Source organism: Heteronotia binoei, chromosome 8, assembly GCF_032191835.1.
Source record: "Heteronotia binoei isolate CCM8104 ecotype False Entrance Well chromosome 8, APGP_CSIRO_Hbin_v1, whole genome shotgun sequence".
Classification (NCBI taxonomy): domain Eukaryota; kingdom Metazoa; phylum Chordata; class Lepidosauria; order Squamata; family Gekkonidae; genus Heteronotia; species Heteronotia binoei.
The window spans coordinates 109,098,332-109,123,231 of NC_083230.1; positions in this window are offsets into that span (position 1 = coordinate 109,098,332).

The window sequence follows — 24,900 nt, forward strand, 5'->3', positions numbered from 1 at the left end:
TTCCTTCCTTCCCTTGCGGTTCTCAAACATCTGGCATTCATGTCTTGCGGCTCTCAAACATCTGACGTTTATTCTATGTGGCTTTTACCTTAAGCGAGTTTGGCCACCCCTGCTCTACTTTAACTGTTGCAATACTGTTATCACAATAAAGAGCTCTGATCACTGCAACTTCGCCTCTTCCATGCATTGAACCAACTATTTAGCAGAGGAGTTCAGGCTATACTGTACCATTCCAATTTCTGCATCTATGGGGACTAAATTATCTCTAAATAAAAAAAGGCTTGCTTTTAAAACTTTTCAAAAGTCGCTTGGTTATGAAGTGCATTCGTGTTTTGCATATAATCCATCACACCAACTTGCCTCCTTTTGCTCTCTCGTATCAGATACATATGCAGGTAGAAACCATTCAAGCGCATCTTGGCAGCTGGTGCGTTTGCTAATTTGCCCTCCTGACCCTAAACAGGTGAGAGACAGCAAGCCTAGAGAGGTCTCCCTCAAATCTTTTGACGCAACAGCTGGGCACATTTCACGCACAACTCACGTTTGCTGTGCATCTGGCTCCATTTAATTGGAAAACAAAATACGGCAGTGAGGAGGGGGAAAAGTGGGGTTTTTTTCCAATGAGAGGCAAACCAAAGGATAATAGTGACTATTCTTCTTTCCACTAACCCTCCCTCCCATACATATTTCCTTTATATAACTTTAGCTGCTAATTAATTAAATTGGAAGGAAGGTGCAAGAAAATTATAAAGCGCCAGCTAGCAATGTCAGTCATGTCTCTGGGCAGAATTAACTCTCCAGCAATGCATTGTGGGGGAGAAGGGAAAGTACAGGCTGAAACTACTGTTGAAACATTTAAACTTGCATCACCGCAGAATCCCTGTTCACCTAAAGAGCCCCTAGCCTGGTCCATGATTGTCCTGCCTGCACTATCGGTGGGACTTTGAAAAAAAAAGAAGAGTTCAAAGAGCATGACTTTCATACTCCCCTTCTCCATGTCGAACACTTTCAACTCCTGATTTCAAAGTGCCACCCGGTTGCTATTCAAAGGCCTGTGGACTCATAGGGGGTGAAATGGGAGCATGTGTGTGTGTGTGTGTGTGAGGAAAGGCGGTTGCACTACAAAGCCCTTCGCATTGAGAATCATATCCAGTGCTCAGATTATAAATGGTAACAAAAACCTGAGCAGCTATCAATAAAACTTCCAGTCTATGAAAGGAGGACGAGAAAGATACTTGGGGTTTTTTTGTTACCACATTCCACTCTCCTCAGATTTGGTATTCCTCTGACATTGGCTTGGGAGAGGGGGATATATTTACATATATATATATATATATATATATATATATATATATATATATATATATATATATATATATATATATATATATATATATATATATATATATATATATATATCCTAATTGATAATTTCGAGTGTTACTTCTCTCTTTCTTCACATTACAACTGAGGGAGGGGGGAGAGAGCACAGAAAAGCACATGAGAGAGCAAGCCAAATTTCAAATAAGTTGGATAAGAATACCTAAAGAAGTTCCTACTGGCTTCTGAAAAACGCAGTCTTGCTCTGGCGGCGTATTCATCTGCTCCCCCTTCTCTCTCTCTCTCTCTCTCTCTCTCTGTATCCTTTTTATCTGCCTGCCCACAAGATTTGGAACACCATTAATTGGTCCTCAGGGAAGCTGACAGGCCAAGGCTTTTATGACTGGATTTCTTTGTATTGTACACATGTGGTTATCTCTCAGGAGATAAACAAAGAAAAAGGGAGAACAAAAAAAAAAAAAAGTATGAAAAAAGAGGGTGGGGAGATTGGATAGGTCTAAACACAAAATAGACCGCATTCCCCTTTTTTTTTTTTAAATAAAAACACCATTCATGCTTTAAATAACGTGACATAAAAATGCACCACCACCTCTGCTCCCCAAGTCTGCTTAACTTAATCTGCTTTCCCTGATTGCTACAGGCTCCTCTTCAGAGGAATTCCACCTCCTATTAGAAATCAAACATCCCGATTTCTCTTCAGCACCCCTCCTCCAAGCTTCTACTCCTCCTTCTCCCCTTCCAACAAAAGATGGAGGTGGTCTTTCTAAGAAGATAAAAAGAATAGTTGATCATAAGAGCTAACCTAGAGCCAACGCCGTGGTCTTTCGTCCCTTCAGCAGTTTCTACAGCCTTAAACACCTCCAGCTACCATCTCTTGGATTGTAACGTCAGGCCTGGCTAGACCAAGGCCTCTTTTTATTGTCTTTGGTTTTCTCCAAGCCCTCTCTTGCTTCCCTAAAAATCCCCCCTCCTCTTTTTACATTAAGAGAAGAGGCATTTTTTTTTTTTTTCAAATGCAGGCATTTGAGAAGAGAGTAACCTGGTTTGGTATCTCTGTTAGGCCCATTTCACACAATCGAAAATCAGCGCTGGCTGCATTATAGGGAATCAAGCAACAATCAGATTGCTTTGTGCACTGCCCAGTCAATTTAACCATGGGATGATTCGACTGTTCCCACACCTCTTCACAGGCTGACAATATCTCTGGCCATGTGATGGAGCAATTAGACAACTGCTTTTCCACCCAGCCAGCTGAAGTAAATGGTAAAGGACTTCCAATGTGATAAAGGCCACAGTTTTGGGTTGCATGAATACTCACCCATGTCTCCTTTCTCACTGTTCCAACATAAGTCTTGCAGGTGAATAGATTTCCAGACTGGATGCCACATTTTCAAAAATGATTTAAAAAAAAAAAACGAGTGTGCTTCTTGTCAATCCAGCCCCCTCCCTTTTTTTTTTTGAAAGCCACAAGGAAATCTGCCATGTTTGTAGTGAATCCATTGTATCTTCACCTTGTTGGCATACTCACAGGAAGATTGTGTATTTTCTTGTGGCACCCATACCGTCATGATAGATGAACGTCTTCATGCCAAACTATGGCTTGTGTTCCTCTCAAAATTGCAATATTAACTTTCACTCAAATTGTGTTTGGATGAGAATAATTCAGGGGATACACAGTTCCGTTATGTGGTAAGCTAAGTGAAATATGTTTGCATGACAGTAACTAAATGTTTATGAAAGACTCAGCATTGGTGCTAGGGTGCTGGTGTTGGGCTGCTGCCCCAGGCAAGCCACTCCCCCGACCCCAATTTCCTGCTTGTCGCTCCCTTCCCCCCCTCCCCAGCTGAGTGCAGTAGCAGCAGGCTCCCGTTAGTGCGCTGCAGCGCATCTGCAACCACACCATGCTGCTGCCCCTAGCAGCCACCGGGTGCCCTCACCACTTGAAGCCGGGAAGAGAAGGGAAGACGTGGAGTGATGGTGGGAAGGAGCTGAGAGCTTCCTTCCTGCCTCACCATCACTTGCCTTGCCACCAGCTGCTTTTATTTTCTTGCAGCTTGGCCTCCCTCGCAGGCTGCTTAGGCTGCCTGTGGAGAGAGGGTGGTGGGAGGGGGTTTCTGGTGTCCCTGTAGGCCGGGTGGCACCTGTAGGTGGTCACCTGCCTGGCCTACTTAGATACGCCAGTCCTGGAAAGACTGCAACAGCCATAGTGCAGCGCGATAGCAGGAAAAAATGCACAATGGGATCAAATATCTAGGTTAAATAATTGAAAGCAGCAAATTTTGGTTTGCCAGGTCCAACTTAGTAAATATCTGCGGGCTTTGGAGGCGGAGCCAGAGACTTTGGGGGTGGAGCCAGCAGACTTTCCCATTCTTTAAAGTAAAGAAATACAAATACAACTGTGCAGTTCCCCTGAATACAGTCTTCATTTCCTCGTTCCCCAGCACCTGTGTGAAACAATGGGGACATCAGGAGGTGTGGCTTCAGGACTTTTTTTGAGCAGGAACACACAGGAATGCAGTTTTGACTGGCTAGGTATCAGGGTGTGTGTGGCCTAATATGCAAATGAGCTCTTGCTAGGCTTTTCCTGCTAAAAGCCCTATGCAAAACAATGGTGATATCGGGGGTGGCCTGATATGCAAATGAGTTCCTGCTGGGCTTTTGCTGCAAAAAAAAAGTCCTGGAAAAGACAATAATGCTAGGCAACGTTTAAGGCAGCAGGAGAAGAGGAAAACCCAATATGAGATGGATTGACTGAATCACAGAAGCCACAGCCCGCAGTTTCCAAGACCCAGAAGGCTGTTGTTTTGGAGGTTGCCGTAAGGCGGAAGCAACAGGAAGGCACTTAACAAACACAGACGGGCAATAGATATGTGAGTACATTCCTTGGGCATGTCTGTAATTTCCTAGAATGTGACTACATCAGTCTTCATGGCAATTTTGGGGCGAGTTTTCAATTACAGATAACTGGCGTCAGGGCTTTTTTTTGGTAGAAAAAGCTCAGTAGGAACTCATTTGCATATTAGGACACACCTTTGATGTCACAATTGGTTTGCAAAGGGGTTTTTGTCGAGAAAGCCCAGCAGGAACGCATTTGCATATTAGGCCACACTCCTGATGTCACATTTTGCAAAGGGCTTTTTTTGTAGAAAAAGCCCAGCAGGAACTCATTTGTATATTAGGCCACACCTCCTGATGTCAAGCTAGCTAGAACTGTATTCCTGAGTGTTCCTGCTCAAAAAAAGCCCTAACTAGCATATATCCTTAAAAAGGAATTTCACCATCACAGGGCCATATTGTAGCCTCTCAGTGCTTGAAAGTTGCCTCAAAAGAGGCGGATTACCTCATTATCCAGAAGTCATGCTAATTCCACTTTTACATGCCATTGTTTTACTAGGCCAAAATAATTAGCTTTCAGCTCTTTATGTTTGTTAATGGCATCCTTTAATCAAGATCTAGTCTGCCTTAAACAGCAACCGGCTGCCGAGCCGCCATTGTGGTAAGTTGCGAGAGAATTATAATGCTTTCAAGCCATTTCCACGGAAGCACATTTCATGTGTGTGGAGGTAGAAAGTAGGAGGGGAATAACCTTGGGAAAAACCACAATTATAAACAGCTGCAGCCCGCATTAAATGTAATTATGATTGATTCCTATAAATAATTCTTTGTGCAAATTTCCATTTAGGCTAGATTTGCTGTTTGGGTATAGAGGGGGGGAAATGTTGAGCTAAATGATTATCTGCCTTTATTGTTATTGGAGGGGGGCTCCTTCTCACATACAAAGGAGATAAGGAAAGAAGACTGTTAGTTACAATAGCCATGGAAGACAAGATGTTAGACTCATAGTGCCAACAGCATTTCCCTGGGCACGTAACTTAGTGCCAACAGCATTTCCCTGGGCACGTAAAATACACACAGACAAAACCCCAATCTCAAACAACTCCTCAACCACAATAATGCAACATCTAATTTGAACATGGACAATGGTACCAGATTATTAGGGTTTGTAGAATCTTTCGGGCTCAAGTGCCGTGTTCTACTGGAGAAAGTTTTTCTTCCAGATGTTTCGTTCTCAGCTGCGGAGAACATCCTCAGTGGCGTTGCATCCAGAGCAGACACTTGAGCCCGAAAGATTCTACAAACCCTAATGATGATGCAGCCGTGAAAACCTGAAATCTTTGATAATGGTACCAGAGCTTGCAATATGCCAACTTTGCTGCCACATACACGCAGATAACACAATCACTGGATCTAACAACATCAACTACACCCTCTCAGGCTCATTCACTTGCTCATCTTCTAACATGGTAAAGTTAGTCCCCTGTACAAGCACCAGTTGTTTCCAACTCGGGGGACGTCACATCACGACATTTTCACGACAGATTTTTAATGAGGTGGTTTGCCATTGCCTTCCCCAGTCATCTACACTTTTCTCCCAGCAAGCTGGGTACTCATTTTACTGACCTTGGAAGGATGGAAGGCTGAGTCAACCTTGAGCTGGCTACCTGAACCCAGCTTCCGCTGGGATTGAACTCAGGTCGTGAACAGAGAGCTTCATCTCCAGTACTGTAGCTTTACCACTCTGCGCCACGGGGCTCTTTCTAGCATTATATATGCCATTAAATGCCAACAATGCCCTTCAGTTCTCTACATAGGACAAACTTGACAAGCCCTGTGCCAAAGGATAAATGGAAAGAAATCTGACATCAGGAATCACAAGACTGAGAAATCTGTAGGATAACATTTTAACCGCCCAGAAAATGCAACGGGTGACCTCAAAATAGCTGTATTATTGCAAAGGAACTTCAAGAACAGAATGAAAAGGGAAAGTGCTGAATTACAAGTTATTACAAAACTTGGAACAAACGTGCATCCAGGATTTAACAGGAATATCGGTTTCTTATCTCATTACATATACTGAACTCATTCTCACCACGAAGGACTATACCTCCTCTGTACGAACATGCATCCTTTGTATTTTTAGGCATTTCCATCTCTTTCTCTCCCTCTCCCTCCCCCCTCTCTCCCTCCCTCCCCCTCCCATTTGAATAATATAACGGAATACTGTTTGTAATAGAATGCAATATACAGGAATAGATTTTTTTCAGACACAACACCTCTAAGAACAACATATTGGTATGGTATTTCAAACAACATATAGTGATTGTCACCTTCACGCTTGAGTATAGGCAGATGGGCATCATAAAGATAACTTTTCCAAACTGGAAAATATTCTCTTACACACTTATCTCCTATTTCGACATATTTATTATGTCAACTGTTGTTTCCCCTTATTTGGATCCATACAGCTGTTGACTCTTGCATTTGGCTAGTTGTCCCAGCTTTGTCTAAAAATGTTTACGTCATGCTATATGCTAATTCATTTTTTTCAGCTCTGTCTATAAATATGAATGCTTTTCTCCCATTTCATTGTATCTGAAGAATTGTGTGTGTAACACATGAAAGCTTATACCTTGAATAAAACTTTGTTGGTCTTAAAGGTGCCACTGGACTCTTAACTTTATTCTCTGTGAAGACAAGACTCTCTGGAAAAGACAATAATGCTAGAAAAAGTTGCAGGCAGTAGGAAAAGAGGAAGACCCAACATGAGATGGATTGTCTCAATCAAAAAAGTCAAGGCCCTCAGTTCGCAAGACCTGATCAAGGCTGTTAACAATAGGACATTTTGGAGATCAATAAAGCATGGGCCCCATAAGTCAGAAACAACTTGATGGCATACGGGGGTGGAATTCTAGCAGGAGCTCCTTTACATATTAGGTGCCACACCCCTCATGCAGCTAATCCTCCAAGAGCTTAGAAGGCTCTTTTTGTAAGGTCTTGGAGGATTGACTGCATCAGAGGTGTGTGGCCTAATAGGCAAAGGAGCTCCAGCCAGAATTCCACCCTTGATGGCATATAACACAGACTCCCATGGGAGGCCGTGAGGTGGGGATGTGGGAGGGGCATTAACAAAGGCATGGTATCACTTCCTAGGAAATCTAGAAATGACATTTTGTATCTCTAGGAATTTCTGGAAACTAGTCTATGGTAAATTGAGATCTCCTGCCCACAATGGGCACACGGCAACCCTACCTGTAAGGAATGCAAACATCTGAAGTTAAAACAAAGTTTGCGTCCAGTTTGAACTTTGTTGGTCTTAAATTTGCCACGAACTTTGTTCTGTTGCTTGATACCAACATGGCTATCCACCACAATCTTCCTGCAATTAGAGAAACGGTTAAACCTCCTATTAATTTTGAATATAAAAGTACAGCTATTAAACAATGTTAAGTCCAACAACTGCTATCTCACTGCCTGTCGAATGGTTCTGCTTTCCAGAATTTCTCCTTCAGAAGCTTCTCCCTTGAAAATCTAAATTTTAAAAAGAAAAGGGAAAAAAAACCCTCTTGTTATAATCATATCATTGAGCAGCATGTGCCACGAAAATATTTAAGATTAAGCGCCCTTTCTTTTTTCCTTCTAGCTGGCTTATTTTTGCTCGATGCATCAGAAAGGAAACAATTTAGCACTCAAAACAAAATGCAAAGGAACAAAAACAAAATCAGAGAGGGAAGCACTTTTTGCACAATAACCATCTGATTTCCATAAAGTGTCTGCGGGGCTTTGCGCATTAAGATTTTTCCTCCCTTAAAATGCTCATTGAAATAGGTTATTATGCCTACTACTAACTGTGAGCAATTTGTTCCTATTAAAGGTGGATTTTTTTTTTCTTATTCTAAAGAGTCGTGAAATAAACACCCATTTCAGAAATCCACCTGAATCCAAACAATGCCTGAGTCTGCGAACTACCTTTTGCATTTATGTGAGAAAGGAAGAATGATTAACGATTCATAGAACTTGTCTTCTAATCAAATTAGTCAAAACTGCTATGGGAATAGGGGGCCACATTGTTGCTAGCACTGAGGTCTGTGACAGAATCCTCAGATGGGTAATTGAGCTACCAAATGCGGCTGCAGGCAAACATGAAGCATATTGCGTGGACCTCTTTCCCCACTCAGACTTAAAACAACCAGATGAAGGCTTGCATTGCCCAACCACCCCTCGAATGGAACACTACACAAGTTTTGAGTAAAACTGGGATGGCCATCTTGCCTCTGCTAGAGCCAGGACCTTTTTGGTCCTGGCCCCGACCTAGTGGAATCAGCTCCCTATGAAGATCCGGGCCCTACCTGGCTTGTTAGCCTTTCATTGGGCCTGTAAAACAGAGCTGTTCCACCATGTTTTTGGATGAGGCAACGGGCATCTATCCATTAGAATGGTAGGCCTCCCCTACTGTACTGCTGTACTATTCTACTGTGCTATTCTGAAGTACCATTCTGCCATACTATTCTGTTATGTCACCTTGCTGGTCCATCCTGTTGTACTTTACTAAATGTTGTAATTGGTCTTTATTGTGATGCTATTGTAATTTTACTGTGATTTTATTACTATTTATGATGTACTGCGCTCTGAGCCCCCGAATGGGGGATTGGGCAGAATATGAATAAACTAATAATAATAATTACTCATAAGCTGAACTGCACAATTACCAGGGCTTTTGTTTGTAGCAGGAACTCCTTTGCATATTAGGCCACACACCCCTGATGTAGCCAATCCTCCAAGAGCTTACAGGGCTCTTAGTACGGGGCTCCAGGAAAGCTCCAGAAAAAATTTCGTTGCGTAGAAAAGTGGCAGCACGGAGCAGCTTGTGCCAAATCTCTAGCTTGCTCCGGAGAAAAAGGGAGGCCTGCCACGGAGCAAGGTTAGTGCGAAATCAGTCAGGGTTTTTAAAAAGATAATCTACATGTTTACAGATATTTACATGTAAGAGCGTGATTAATACAGATTTAAAAATATATAAAATGATATTTTAGATTTATAATTTGGATTTATAATTTTACCATTAACGTAACGCATTTACAATATCAGGCACTTCTGATTCAGTGTTTAGATATTCTAATATTGGATACCATCACGGCTTTTTTGTAGCAGGAACTCCTTTGCATATTAGGCTACACCCCCCTGATGTAGCCAATCCTCCTGGAGCTTCTAGGGCTCTTCTTACAGGGCCTACTATAAGCTCTTGGAGGATTGGCTACATCAGGGGGGTGTAGCCTACTATGCAAAGCAGTTCCTGCTACAACCCCCCCCCCCCCCCGATACCATACCATCAGAAAATCAGATCTATAGCTGAGCCAGCTTTATAAGACCTGGTGGAGCTCTACTGGTTACATGACCCCTGGCTGAGTTGGAAACTGCAGTTCTACTTCCAGATTCCTGCAATGGTGGTGCTGTAATGCAGAAAAGAGTGCGACAGCGGCTTCCTCCTCTAGCCAGTTTGGTATAGTGGACTCTATAAGAGCAGTGGACTCTAATCTGGAGAACCCCACTCCTCCTCCACATGCAGCTGCTGGGTGACCTTGGATCACTCACAGTTCTCTCAAAGCTGTTCACTCAACAGTTCTCTCAGAGCTCTCTCAGCCCCACCTATCACTTAGTGCTTGGTGGGGGAGGGCTTTTAGTGGGAGGGCTTCTCGTGTCTTGGCCCCATTAGTGGTCCTCCAGATGACACCTGGTTCTTTTGGCCACTGTGTGACAGAGTGGGGTGGGCCATTGGGATGGGACTGGATGGGCCATTGACCTGATCCAACATAGCTTCTCTTATGTTATGTGGCGGACTCTAATCTGGAAAAACAGGTTTGATTCCCCACTTCTCTCTCTCTCAGCCCCACCTACCTCACAGGGTGTCTGTTGTGGCGAGTGAAAGGGAAGGAGGTTGTAAGCTGCTCTGAGACTTCGAGTAAAGGGTGGAGTATGAATCCAATCTCCATCTCCTCCTCCTCCATCTTCTCTAGCAAGTGGTCAAAATGGCAAAGAAGTCAGGCACTTGGATCCTGCTGTTCGTATCCCTGGTTGAAGATCCACGGTTGCTCACAACATCAGTGTGGAATACATCCAACAGCCAGGGATGTACTTGTAAATAATGACAACAGTCTTTGAAATTGTATTCAAGAGCTATTGCGACTTGGGTCACTATCTGAAGCAATTGGTAGCCATTTCACATTGCTCAATTTCCGGTTTCAATTGGGAGGCTCAAAAAGGCGCATCATTTCCCCTAAAAGACTCACAACCACATTAGATTGCCCAGGATGCGCAAATAAAAGGATCCAGTTTAGGAAGATGCATTGATTCATGCAGTCCCTGGCTTGGTTGTCAGCAAAACTGAAGAAACTGTAAAACATCTATCCAATTATTTCCATTAATATACAAGCATTAGGCATTCAAATTCCTAATTAAGAGAAAACATGCCCTGTCAGGCATCGGCATGGGCTATTGAACATTGCCTAGATTGTTCCATAATTATCCAGGCTTAATAGCTCTAAAAATGTAAGCAATGCACACCCATTGAGGAAGCGCACCGCTTATCACATGAGACGGCATGGTACAGAGAACATGCTCTGCTCTGGCGTCTTTAAGCTGCAGGTTTTCAGCTGAACATGCTCTAATTAACAGCGACCAATGACAGCATGTTCGCCTGTTCTGCCAATGAAATTTAATCAGACAAAGAAACCGGCTTTAATACATATCAAAATAAGATTTCTACACCACAGCCATAGGAAGCTCAGCTGCTTTAGGCTTAAATAGAACAATGGAGGAAATGTTGGGGATATTATATATTGGGGTCCTCAACAGGGTGGCTCTCTGTGCCATGGCACCCACCAAAACCTTGCCTGGTGCCCACCAAGTTTTTTTAAAAGAAAGTAGGTTCCCTCTAAGCTGAGTTAACCTTAACAGTTTCTTAACCTCCGGCTCACACATTTTTTTCTTAGCTCAGGCAAAATGGCTCCAGTAGCTCAAATGCAGTAACTCAAAACGTTAATTCCAGTAGCTCACGAAGAAAGATTTTTGCTTACAAGGCTCCACAGCTTTGAGAGAGCAGTGTTTTGTTGTTGTTTTTGTAGCAGGAACTCCTTTGCATATTAGGCTACACACCCCCTGATGTAGCCAGTTCTCCCGGAGCTTACAGTAGGCCCTGTACTAAGAGCCCTGTAAGCTCCGGGAGGATTGGCTACATCAGGGGTGTGTGGCCCAGGATAGAATTCTAGCAGGAGCTCCTTTGCATATTAGGCTACACACCCCCTAATGTAGCCAGTTCTCCCGGAGCTTACAGTAGGCCCTGTACTAAGAGCCCTGTAAGCTCCGGGAGGATTGGCTACATCAGGGGTGTGTGGCCCAGGATAGAATTCTAGCAGGAGCTCCTTTGCATATTAGGCTACACACCCCCTGATGTAGCCAGTTCTCCCGGAGCTTACAGTAGGCCCTGTACTAAGAGCCCTGTAAGCTCCAGGAGGACTGGCTACATCAGGGGTGTGTGGCCTAATATGCAAACGAGTTCCTGCTACAAAAAAAAGCCCTGAGAGGGAGTATTGGTTAGGGCCAGGTGAGACCTTCGCCCCACAGAACTTCTGATTGGCCACTGGAGATCTGATTGGCTGTTCAGAATTTTTAAAAGGTACTTCAGCAGCAGCTGCCACCACAGCACTGCTCCTGGGATTTGGTGGGAGCAAACCAGAGCTGCGGAGAAAAAAAAAATCCTTTTCCTTTTCTGCTGATAGGAGAGCAGTGACAAATAATACCAGGTTCTCAGACATCTTCTCCCCAAGGAATCCCTGACTTTTTGTCTGGATGCTAATGTTTTCATCCCAGCCTTCCAGTAAACAAAGAGCAGCAGGATTTCCCCCACCCCTCCCAATTTCAATCAAATCCTCCACAGTGTCCGTATCCCTACATGAAGAATGTATCATAAAGAAAGCTGGATTAGGCTTAGATGAAGGTGGCGTGAGCCGTGGTGGAAGGAACATTAACAATCTGAGAAGATGCAGAGGACACCACATTACTGGCAGAACATAATAAAGACCTGAAATGAAGGAGAAAGTGCCAAAGAAGGATTAGAGCTGAACATCAAGAAGTCAAAAGTAATTGACTGCTGAGGAATTACGGAACTTTAGGGAGACTGCAACCAAGAAATCAGAAGGAAGGAGAAGGAGAAGAAGAAGAAGATGATGATATCGGATTTATATCCCGCCCTATACTCTGAATCGCAGCGTCTCAGAGTGGTCACAATCTCCTTTACCTCCTTCCCCCACAACAGACACTCTGTGAGGTGGGTGGAACTGAGAGAGCTCTTACAGCAGCTGCCCTTTCAAGAACAACTCCTGCGAGAGCTATGGCTGACCCAAAGCCATTCCAGCAGCTGCAAGTGGAGGAGTGGAGAATCAAACCCGGTTCTCCCAGATAAGAGTCTGCGCTACACCAAACTGGCTGATGGAGACTGGGAAGGGCAGCTATGAAGGAGCAAGCAAAGATGCTTAAAGGTGAGGCTGGTGACAAAAATTAGAATCAGAGAATCACAGACCAATTTCTCACTAGGTTTGTTCCAGTCTTGGGAGTTTTTTTCCCCCTGGTACTTCTGTCTGATTTCACACAAGCTGCCACGGGGCTGCAACTTGCCCTGCCTCTTTCCCACGGCAAGCAAGATCCTCTGAAAACTGGTTTCTGCTTGCCGCAGTAAAGAGGCAGGGCAAGTTGCAGCCCCATGGCAGCTTGTGTGAAACTGGTCACAGAGCCGGAAGGGGCCATACAAGCCACCTAGTCCAACCTCCTGTTCAATGGAGGATCAGCCTAGAGCATTCCTGACAAGTGAGGGGGAGCTCACCTCATCCCTAAATGGCTGATTCTACTGTTGGACAACTCTTACTGGAATAAAGCTTTTCCTAATATCCAGCCGGTACCCTCTCACCTATAATTTAAACCCATTCTGGTGAGCCCTCTCCTCTGCTGCCAACAAGAACAACTCCCTGCCCTCCTCTAAGTGACAGCCCTTCAGATACTTCAAGAGAGCAATCATGACATTCCCAAGTCCCCCAGCCTTTCCTCACAGGGTTTGGTCCTCAGGCCCCTGATCATCCTTATCATTGTCATCTACATCTGCTCCATTCTGCCCACATCCTTCTTGAAGTGAGGCTTCCAGAACTGTGCACAACACTGTAGGTGCAGCCTGACCAAAGCAGTGTATAGTGGGACTATGACAACTTGTGAGTAGGAAGCTATGCCTCTGTTGATACACCCCAAGATGGCCCAGGGATAAAATTTTGGATGGGGGGGTTGCGGGGCTTGGGCGCTTCTTCCAACGGCAGCTGCTGGACCCCAGCTTTCTCTCCTGCACGCTCTCTCTCTTGCTCGCTTTTGCTGTGCTTCCTCCTACTCTCATGCTTTCTCTCCCACTGTCACTGTCGCTCTCTCCTGCTCTCTATCTCTCATTTGCTCTCTCTGATGTGCTCTGTCGCTCTTTCTCGTGCTCTCTCTCACACTCGTTGTCACTCTCTTGCTCTCTCTCTCGCTTTTGCTGTCACTCTCTCTCGTTCTCTCACTCAGTGTTGCTCTCTTTCATTCTCTCTCCCCCCCACACACACACTATAAAGACATATTCTGTTCCCCTGGCAGAGATGGTGCTGCTGCTTCCGCTGCTGCTCCTCTCGAGCAGGCCTGGTAGTGGCGGCACCCGCAGGGGGGCGAACAGGAAGAAAGGAAGGAAGGAGACCCTCTTGCTTGCCTGCTGGCTCTTTCTCCTCTCAAGTCTGGGGGTGGGGAGGGCCGGAGTTTTGCAGGACCCAGCTGGGCAAGCTGCAAGCCCCAGCCTAGCCACCTCTCCAGAGCAGTCCTGCTGACGGCCCCTATGCTCCACAGATGGCAGGGAAGGTGGGAGGGAGGGAGACACTCTTTCAGGCAGCCCCACACTTATTTGGGGGGGGGGGAGGAGGAGAGGAATCCAGAATGTTCCCCTGCCCCCAGTGCTGCTTCTGTGCTGCTTCCACTGCTGCAGCTACTCCTTCTGGACATGGCAGCAGCAGCACCAGCAGGGGTGAACAAGAGGAAAAGAGGGAAGAAAGGGGACCTTCTCGCTCGCCCGCTGGCTCTTTCTCCTCTTGATCTGGGGGTGGGGAGGGCCAGAGTTTAGCAGGACATGGCTGGGCAAGCCGCAAGCCCCAGCCTAGCCACCTCTCCAGAGCAGTCCTGCTGGAAGCCTTTTACAGAGCCCGGAGTAGCTTCATCGCCCCTTCCCTGGACCTTAAAAGTGAGAAGAAGGGAGGGAGGAGGAGGCTGCGCTGCGGTGGGGGGGGAGGGGAAGGCAGGTGCAGAGCAGCAGAAGAGGAGGAGAGAGGGGATGGCAGCTTGCAACAATTTTACCCACTGATCGGCATGTGTGTGTGTGTGTGTCAGCGTCTGCCTGGGGTCTGGCCCAACGGAGGGGCCACAGAGCTTTAACGGGGGTCGAATGGAGGGGCTGTGCCCCCCAGGCCCCACCATGGCTACAGGTGTGCCCATACCCCATGATCTTGTTCACACACACTGCTACCCAGAAGCGTATCCTCCATCTAGTATGCATGTTCCCCATTTTTGTTACTCAGATGTAGAACTCAGCACTTATCCCTGTTAAATGGCAACTTGTTCACTTCCACCCACTTTTCCAGGGTAATCAGATCTTGTTGAATTCTATCTCTACCTTCTGGTGTGTTTGCTGCTCTTTTCAATTCGGTGCCATCTGCAGATTTAATGAGTAGCCCCTCCACACCCTCATCCAGATCACTGATAAATATATTGAAAAGTACCAGGCCAAGAAATGAGCCCTGCGGCACCCCACTGGATATCTCCCTCTGTTCAGGTAAAATACCATTGACAAATATTCTTTGAGTGCTGTTTTCCAATTAGGGATGGTCATGAATTGCATTTTTCAGTTTGGGTCATGGTTCAGGTCTGAACTGTAAACCAGTATGCCAGTTCACGAACCAAGCCATTTAAAGTTTAAACCCCTGCGTTCCGTTCCCCACAGCTTTCCGTGGGAAGCAAAAAGCAGTGGTTTAAATGGCTGGGAGTTCACCACTCAGCTGTTTTTCAAAAAGCAGTGAGCAGGTGCTCTTTACGAACTGCCACAAAAGGCATCAAAATTCATGAGCGTTGGTTACAGTTCTTCAATTCAAAAATATTGGGCATTTTCGCACAGAGCTTACCCCCGGAGCGACGTCCCTCTTCACCGCGCAGTGTCTGCGCGGATTTCGCACCAACTGCTCCGCAGAACCAGGAAGAGCCGCGAAGAGCCGCGGCTTTTGCGTCGCTAACGTAAACTGGTTTTTAGCGGTTTACATTTGCGATGCAAAAGGCTCGGCACTTTGTGGCTCTTCCTGGTTCTGCGGAGCAGTTGGTGCGAAATCCGCACAGACGCTGCACGGTGAAGAGGGACGTCGCTCCGGGGTAAGCTCTGTGCAAAAACGCCCATTGTTTTGTGAACCATGAAAATCCATAACGAACTTTAGTTCATCAGCTGGTTCACGTCCATCCGTAATGAAGATCAAGATAATTTATATCATAGTATTCTCCATCACAATGTAAGAAAGTTGGACAGTGAAGAAAGCTGACAAGAGGAATACTGATTCCTTTGAAATGGGGAGTTGGAGGAGAATTTTACAGCTACCATGGATTTCCAAAAAGACAAATCAGTGGTTTCTAGATCAAATGAAGGCTAATCTCTCCCTAGAAGCTAAAATGGCTGAACTGGGACTACCATACCTTGGTCATACCTTTGAGAGAAGACAAGAGTCACAAGAAAAGATAATAATGCTAGGAAATTTGATGGTAGCAAGAAAAGAAGACAAATTGACCCAATCGGGGAAGTCATGGCTCTCAGTCTGCAAGACTTGAGCAAGGCTGCTAATGAGAAAGGACATTCTGGGGAGTCATTAATCATAAAATTGATATAAATCTGAAGCAACTTGATGGCACAAAGCACATAGACAAAATTTTGATACCCACTGCTTCTTTCAGCCTAAAAATCTCCCACAGCATAAAAACCAGGACAGACCCCCCACAGAACTCTTCTTCATAACAACTTGACTTTGATCCATTATTAATTGCTCTCTTTCTCTCTCTCTCTCTCTCTCTCTCTCTCTCTGTATGTCTCCATGCCTAGCATTCAAGGTGATGGGCATTATAAACATTTAAAATCTGAATTAAATTTTCCCCTTGGGCAGGTACACGAAGTCCAATTTTATTTTCCTATTAGATATCTTTTCCTTCTTCCTCCCTGAGGGATAAGTAATTGTTTTAAAATCTAATTGGAAAGTTTCTCAATAATAAAATTGGCTGATGGCTCTGAAGCTCACTATATTGCCCTTTGTTCAGACATTACGGACTTCTTTCAGCCTTAGTTAAGCACTTCAAGAGCCGGTTTGGTGCAGGGGTTAAGAGCTGTGGACTCTAATCCGGGAGAACAAGGTTTGATCCCCCACTTCTCAACATGTAGCTGCTGGGTGACCTTGGGGTAGTCATAGTTCTCTCAGAGCTGATCTCTAGAGCAGGTCTCTGAGAGCTCTCTCAGTCACACCTCCCTCCCAGGGTGACTATTGTGGGGAGAGGAAGGGAAGGTGATGCAAGCCACTCTGAGGCTCCTTTGGGTAGATTCAGATTTATGCGATCTGAAGAGAAACCAGAGTTGGGTAGTGAAGGATGGGGTATAAAACCAAAACCAACCAACGCTTGTATGTCCCACTGACTTCAGTGGGAGAGATTTCCATGTTCTGGTTCTCAGAAGTATATGGTGTATATGGAACCTGCCCTGATGGGTCAAATCATGTTGTAATGTGGAGTTTGGCCCTTAAGCAAACTCCAACACCTGCCAGTTTGAGTTGTGTTCTTCTGTGCAGTGGCACAGAACCATTTTTTTTTTTTTTTGCAGATTAGTTTGGATGTTTCAAAGCACCTCAAGCCCACTGGGCAGTTTATTTGTGTGTGTGTGTTCAAGCAGTGAAACTGGCATGTTCAGGGCTTTTTTTGTAGGAGGAACTCCTTTGCCTATTAGGCCACACACTTCTGATGTAGCCAATCTTCCAAGAGCTTACAGAGCTCTTAGTACAGGGCCTACACTGTAAGCTCTTGGAGGATTGGCCACATCAGGCGTGTGTGGCCTAATAGGCAAAGGAGTTCCTGCTACAAAAACAGCCCTGGGCATGCTGGTTTCATGTTTGCACATTGTCTCCCAGCTACTCCCACCCTAGTTTCCCCCCCTCCAGCACAGTTGCTAGCCTTCAGGTGGGAAATGAGGATCTCTTGGAATTACAGCTCCTCACCAGACTACAGAGATCAGTTCCCCTGGAGAAAATGTCTGCTTTGGAGGGTGGGCTGTATGGCATTGTAACTCACTGAGTTCCCTGTCCTCTCCAGGCTCCTTTCCCACATCTCCAGGAGTTTCCCGATCTGGATCTGGCAACCCTAACCTCCAATCCCCCATTGATGGCCAGAGGGCAACCCTCCAGAGACCTGTTGTTGCCCTATTACCATTCAATAGTTGTCCATATTGTTGTCAAGATTATTTCATGAATGTGCGTTTTCATGCAGCCTTATGAAAGTCATTGTTCTCCTTCCCTCAGTTTACTTAATTACTTAGCCTGACTATCCGTGACCCTGGCGGGGGGGGGGGGCGGGGAAGCAATTCTCCTACTGCACAGATGCAAAAGCAGCGTGCAGGGCAGAAGAGAACAAAACTGAAGCACCATAGCAACTGCACCCAACCACAAAGCTGTTCAACAGCTGTTTCGGTCACTGTGTCTGCAATGCTCTAGGAAGTTTCCCCAGTCTCTGTGGTAAAGAGACTGGAAGTAAAGACCATAGAGGTTGAAGAAATTCCTTGAGCGTTGCAGACACAATGACTGGGAATAACATAATAATAGGAAGTGCTTCTTCACCCAAAGGGTGATTAACACGTGGAATTCACTGCCACAGAAGGTGGAGGCGGCTACAAGCATAGACAGGGTCAAGAGGGTTGGATAAACAAATGGAGCAGAGGTCCATCAGTGGCTATTAGCCACAACATATTGTTGGAACTGTCTGGAGCAGTGATGCTCTGTATTCTTGGAGCTTGGGGGGTCACAGTGGGAGGACTTCTATTGTCCTGGCCCCACTGATGGACCTCCTGATGGCACCTGGTTTTTTTTGGCCACTGTGTGACACAGAGTGTTATATTGGATGGGCCATTGGCCTGATCCAACATGGCTTCTCTTATGTTCTTATTGCCTTGCTGGTGGGCCTCTTGATGGCACCTGGATTTTTTTGGCCACTGTGTGACACAGAGTGTTGGACTGGATGAACCAGTGGCCTAATCCAACATGGCTTTTCTTGTGTTCTTAACATATCTGTGTCTGTACCATCATCTTTTCCTCCCCCCCTCCCCCTGCCATTTTATCCCACTGCAAGAGTGGGTGAGAGCTGGTGGGAGGCAACCTGCGAAGCCTAATGAGGACAAAGACAATTAAGGGCAAGAGGAAAAAAGGGAACAAGCGCTGAGAACAGGAAAAAGGAAACAAGCACAGAGAGCAGGGGAAAAATTAAACTTGCATTAAAATAATAGGAATATTCAACCAGATACTACTTGAATAATTGGATTAGCTATATCAGAAGTGGCACTTTCAAAATGAATACTGAATAGGAACATTATTAAATGTATTAACCATGCCAGTTAGGTTCCAAATTTCAAGTTTCTTTTTATGATTTCTCCAACCTTGCAAGGGGAAAAGACTGCAATCACCGTCTTTCTCTACCATATTAATAAAATTCAGTAGAAAGACTGCTGTTAAAATGGATGCCTGCTTTTTTTTTTTGCAGAGTTTGCATGTAAATAGCATGAATATGCTGTAAAAGAAACAGAAAAAATACCCAAGAAAATAGGTGACCACGCACATATTCCTTCTGCTGAAATTACAGAATATTTCATTTCATTTATTTTTTTTTCAATTTATATCCCGCTCTACCCTTCAAGCAGGCTCAGGGCAGCTTACAACAATAAAACAACATTAAAATTAAACAAAAACCACATCAAATTAAATAACATCATAACAAATATTTCAGATCAAAGGCACAGCTGTAAACAATAGTGCAAACATTGGCAACAAACCACGCAACAACATGTAGGCTGGTAGCTATCAACACAGTTTAAGCATCTCGGTGACAAGGTGCGGGGGAAGCAATGACCTTCAGAGGATGTCCGCTAGATCAGTTGAAGGCCTGGTGGAAGACCTCTGTCTTGCAGGCTTTGCAAAAACTAGATAAGTCCCGCAAGACCCGGATCTCCAGTGGGAGCTCATTCCACCAGGTCGGGGCCCAAAATTAAAAAGGCCCTGGCCCTTGTTATTCCACACAGTCCTAATTCCAAGGGAAGATAAAATGCATTTAATCAAGACAACCACAATTTATGGGAACGGGAATGGACTAAACATATTTCAGCCACTAATAAATTGCACCTGAAGTCACATTCAGACCATAGTGGGAGATTCCTGTGTAGGTGGGGTTTAGGATTATCAGGTCTAGCTTTGAATATACAAATATATATTCCTGTGTAGGTGGGATTTAGGATTATCAGGTCTAGCTTTGCAGGATACAACTTAGAGAGGGGGAAGTTTGGGGGTAGGGAGGGAGCTCTTCAGGGTATAAGGGCATAGATCCTGCCCTTTATAGCAGCCAAGTAGGCTGGGAAGCCGGGATGCCAGCCTTCAGGTGGGACCAGGGGATCCCCCAGACTTACACCCCATCTCCAGAGATCAGTTCTCCTGGAGAAAATGGATGTTTTGGAGGGTGGATTCTATGGCATTGTAACCCACTGAAGTCTCTGTCCTCCCCATGCTACATTCCCAAATCTTGAGGAGTTTCCCAACCTGGGCCTGGCAATCCTGCCCCCATCCCCTGCTGGAGGCCAACTCTAAGGGCAGGGGTGGAATTCTAGCAGGAGGTCCTTTGCATATTAGGCCACACACTCCTGATGTAGCCAATCCTCCAAGAGCTTACAAAAAAGAGCCTTGTAAGCTCTTGGATGATTGGCTACATCAGAGGTATGTGGTCTAATATGAAAGGAGCTCCTGCTAGAATCCCACCCCTGCTTAAGGAGAACTGATCTTGGGTGCCTAGAGATAAATTGTAACTGTGGGAGATCTCCAGGGACCACCTGGAGGCTGGCAACCCTAGGGAAGTTGAAGAACAGCAAGAAAGGGAGATAATATTTCTTACAACTGTTCTTCCAAGTGGAACCCAAATGTTGTATCCAAAGGGGCCTTTCCACCGATAGGAGTATTTCCACATATGGAATGGGTCCTTCACAACAGACTACTAAAGTTGTCATGGTTAGTGCTGCTGTGCCTCCGTTAGGACAGTGGACCCTCTACCCTCGCTCCTGCTTTTGTTTTGTTTAGTTTGGGATTTTTAACGATGCTGGCTATAGCATCACTTCACTTCTGGTGTAAAAGAAACACCAAAGTGACGTGAGGTCACTCAAGGAATCGCTGGAAACTCTGTGGCAATACCATACAGTTTCTTGCAGTTCCTAGAGCTACCTCTGTCACTTCTTGTTTTTAACTGGAAGTGATGTGATCAAGGTTGCTAACTCACAGGTAGTAGAGGGAGATCTCCTGGGATTGTAACTGATCTCCAGGCAACAACAATAAAGTTCACATGCAGAAAATGGCTGCTTTGGAAGGTGTATTCTATTTATAAATGTATTCATTATACATTATAAATTTAAATTCATGGATTGCCCAATCCCTGAGTTCACAGGGCTCTTGGTAATGTACAACAGTAAATAAAATACACTACATTGTTAAGTCACAATAATAAATCATTCAATACAGTCTTAAAAACAGTTCCCAGATGGTGTCCATGAATCAAATATGGCTTCCTTCCCCCATTGCTTCCTTCCCCAAACCTTGCCCTTCTTCGGGTCCACCCCTAAAATCTTGAGGTATTTCTCAACCTGCAGCTGGCAATAGGGTTGTCAACTTCCAGGTGGGGTTCAGATTTTACAACGGATCTCCAGATGTCTGAGATCAGCTCCTCTGGAGAAAATGGCTGCTTTGGAGGGTGCACTGTATGGCATTGTACCATGATGAGGTACCTCCCCACAACAAACCTGACATCTCTAGGCTCCACCTACAAAATCTCCAGGTATTTCTCAACCCAGAGCTGGCAACCCTAGCTGGGAACCCAAGATCTGATGCCGAAGTGACATCATAGCCCCCTCTCTATCCCTGCCCACATCCCTCCTGCTGGTTGCCAGGCATTGCCTGGCAACTCTAGGCATGATAGAACACGGCAGTCTTGAAGATATGTGAGCCAAAGTCCATGAACGGCAGGGCTCACTTTGTAGCAGGAGCTCTTTTGCATATTAGGCCCCACACCCCTGATGTAGCCAATCCTCAAAGAGCTTACAGAGCTCTTCTTACAGGGCCTACTGTAAGCTCTTGGAGGATTGGCTTCATCAGGAGTGTGTGGCCTAATATGCAAAGGAACTCCTGCTACAAAGTGAGCCCTGACAAACAGTAATTATGTTCTGCTTCTATGTTCTGCATCTCACAGAACGGAACAGAGGAGCGGAACAGAGCAGAGCAGCTCTCATAGCTGAGACAGCTGGAGAAGTTGCTGAGAATTTCTGAGTTTTGAAAGACTTCATTCTGAGGTTTGTGGGGCTGCCTAAAATTCTGAGGTGTGATAGCTGGGGAACTGCTGTTAGTTTGGTCTTTGTTTGCGCTTTGTTTGGTTGACTGGGCTAAAGGTGAAAGAGTTTGAGAGTGATTGCTGCTGATTGCTGAGGAGAGCCTCTGCTCCACCCTCTTTGCATTTTAAGCTGTACCTTGCCAAAGGGCGAGAGCTAAAGGGCTCTTGGCCTGTGGCTCTTCACCTGGGGGCGAAGATAGAATGCCAGCAGGGGGTTGGGGGCTTTCCAGTGTTTTGCACTGAGTGTCACATGTATGACTATCTGCCCAAAGGACAGAAGTCTTGGGTGTGTGCTCGATGCAAGGAGCTCCTGGTCCTCAGGGAACGAGTTCGTACCCTTGAGGCCGAGGTGACTGCTCTGGAGAAGCAGAGGCGGTCAGTTAGGCACTTGGGGAAGACTCTCGGGGGCGTATTAGATGAGCCCCCCTCTGAACATAGCAGCCCCGTTGCTGCCAGAGAGCATGAGGGTCGAGAGGGAACAGGGCATCGTGCTGAGGATAAGGGGAATGCGTCCTCAGAAGGGACCTCTTCTTTGGTTGGTGAGCGGAAATCCTTTCGCGCCAAGGAACCATCCCTGAGCAGGGGGAGAGGGGGGGGGGTTGGTAGTTGGTGATTCGATCCTTAGGCAAGTAGACAGCTGGGTGGCGAAACCGCGTACTGACAGTATGGTGACGCCTGCCTGGTGCGAAGGTAGCGGACATTACGCGTATAGTAGATAGGCTGATAGACAGTGCTGGGGAGGAGCCTGTGGTCATGGTGCATGTTGGCACCAACGATGTGGGGAAATGCAGTTATGAGGTCCTGGAGGAAAAATTTAGGCTGCTAGGCGGGAGACTTAAGGCCAGGACCTCCAAGGTAGCCTTTCAGAAGCGCTACCTGTTCCACGTCCAGGGCAGGAGAGACAGGCACAAATTAGAAGTCTCAATGTGTGGATGAGATGATGGTGTAAGGAGGAAGGGTTTAAGTTTGTTAGGCACTGGGATGCTTTTTGGAACAAGCGGGAGCTGTACAAAAGAGACGGTCTCCACTTGTCCCCAGATGGAACCAGGCTGCTGGCGCTTAAAATAAAAAAGGTGGCAGAGCAGTTTTTAAACTAAATCTTGGGGGAAAGCCGACAGGAGATGAAATGTCTCTGGTTCGGGAGGACTCGTCTCAAAGAGATGAAGGGTTGGCTGCTATTTTTCTACCGGGTAACAGACCAGAGTTGTCCACTGTGAAGGTGACAAACAGTATGGACTGTCTGCCAGAGTCTCGAGGCAGCAGGAGGAAGGTGACGGGCCTAGCTTGCCTGGGAAATTATAGATGTTTGTATGCAAATGCTAGAAGTGTTCGAAGTAAAATTGGTGAATTGGAATGTTTATTATTGGGAGAAAACATAGACATTGTGGGAATTTCAGAAACTTGGTGGAATGAGGAGAATCAGTGGGACACGGTGATTCCTGGATATAAGTTATATCGGAAGGATAGGGAGGGAAGGGTTGGAGGTGGGGTGGCTCTGTATGTCAGAGAGGATATACGGTCCAGTAAGACTGAGGTCAGAGAATTAGATTCACTTTTAGAAATGCTTTGGGTTGAAATAGAGGGCCCAAAAGGAAATTTAACGATGGGAGTTTGTTATCGCCCACCAAATCAAAAGAGAGAGGACGATTATAATATGATGGAAGGAATAAAGATAGCGGCTAAATGTAAAAACTGTGTCGTAATAGGTGATTTTAACTACCCACAGATTGATTGGGTCAATATGTGTTCTGGTCGAGAGAAAGAGATTGAGTTTCTTGATGCTCTCAATGACTGTGCTATGGAGCAGATGGTCTCAGAACCTACCAGGGGTGGGGCGATCATGGATTTGGTCCTAAGTAATGCCCAAGACTTGGTGAGAGATGTAAAAGTGATTGCGCCACTTGGGAGCAGTGACCATAATGTTATTGATTTCACCGTTTGTATAAATAGGGAGTTGTCCAAAAAGACCACCACAACCACGTTTAACTTTAAAAGGGGTAAATACACTGAGATGAGGAGGCATGTGAGGAGGAAACTGAAAGGAAAGGTACATACGGTCAAAACCCTTGGGGAAGCTTGGACACTATTTAAAACTATAATCCTAGAAGCTCAGATAAAATACATACCACAAGTTAGGAAAGGCACAAACAGGCATAAGAAAAGGCCTGCATGGTTAACAAACAAAGTAATGGAAGCTGTAAAAGGTAAGAAGGACTCCTTTAAGTGGTGGAAAACCAGTCCAAGTGAGATTAGTAAAAGGAAACACAGGCTGTGGCAAATCAAATGCAAGACTGTGATCAGGAAGGCAAAAAGGGACTAGGAGGAGCATATTGCAAAAAACATAAAGACCAACAATAAAAATTTCTTCAAATATATTAGAAGTAGGAAACCAGCCAGGGAGGCAGTGGGGCCCTTGGATGACCATGGGGTAAAAGGATTACTGAAGGAGGATAGGGAAATGGCTGAGAAGCTAAAAGAATTTTTTGCCTCCATCTTCACTGTGGAAGACGAAAACTTTTTGCCCGCCCCAGAACCACTAATTTTGGAAGGGGTGTTGAAAGACCTGAGTCAGGTTGAGGTAACAAAAGAGGAGGTCCTACAACTGATAGACAAATTAAAAACTAATAAGTCACCGGGTCCGGATGGCATACATCCGAGAGTTCTGAAAGAACTCAGTTGAACTTGTGGATCTTCTAACAAAAATCTGTAATCTTTCATTGAAATCTGCCTCCATTCCTGAGGACTGGAAGGTAGCAAATGTCACCCCCATCTTTAAAAAGGGTTCCAGAGGAGATCCGGGAAATTACAGGCCAGTCAGTCTGACTTCAATACCGGGAAAGTTGGTAGAAACCATTATCAAGGACAAAATGAGTAGGCACATTGATGAACACGGGTTATTGAGGAAGACTCAGCATGGGTTCTGTAAGGGAAGATCTTGCCTCACTAACCTGTTACATTTCTTTGAGGGGGTGAACA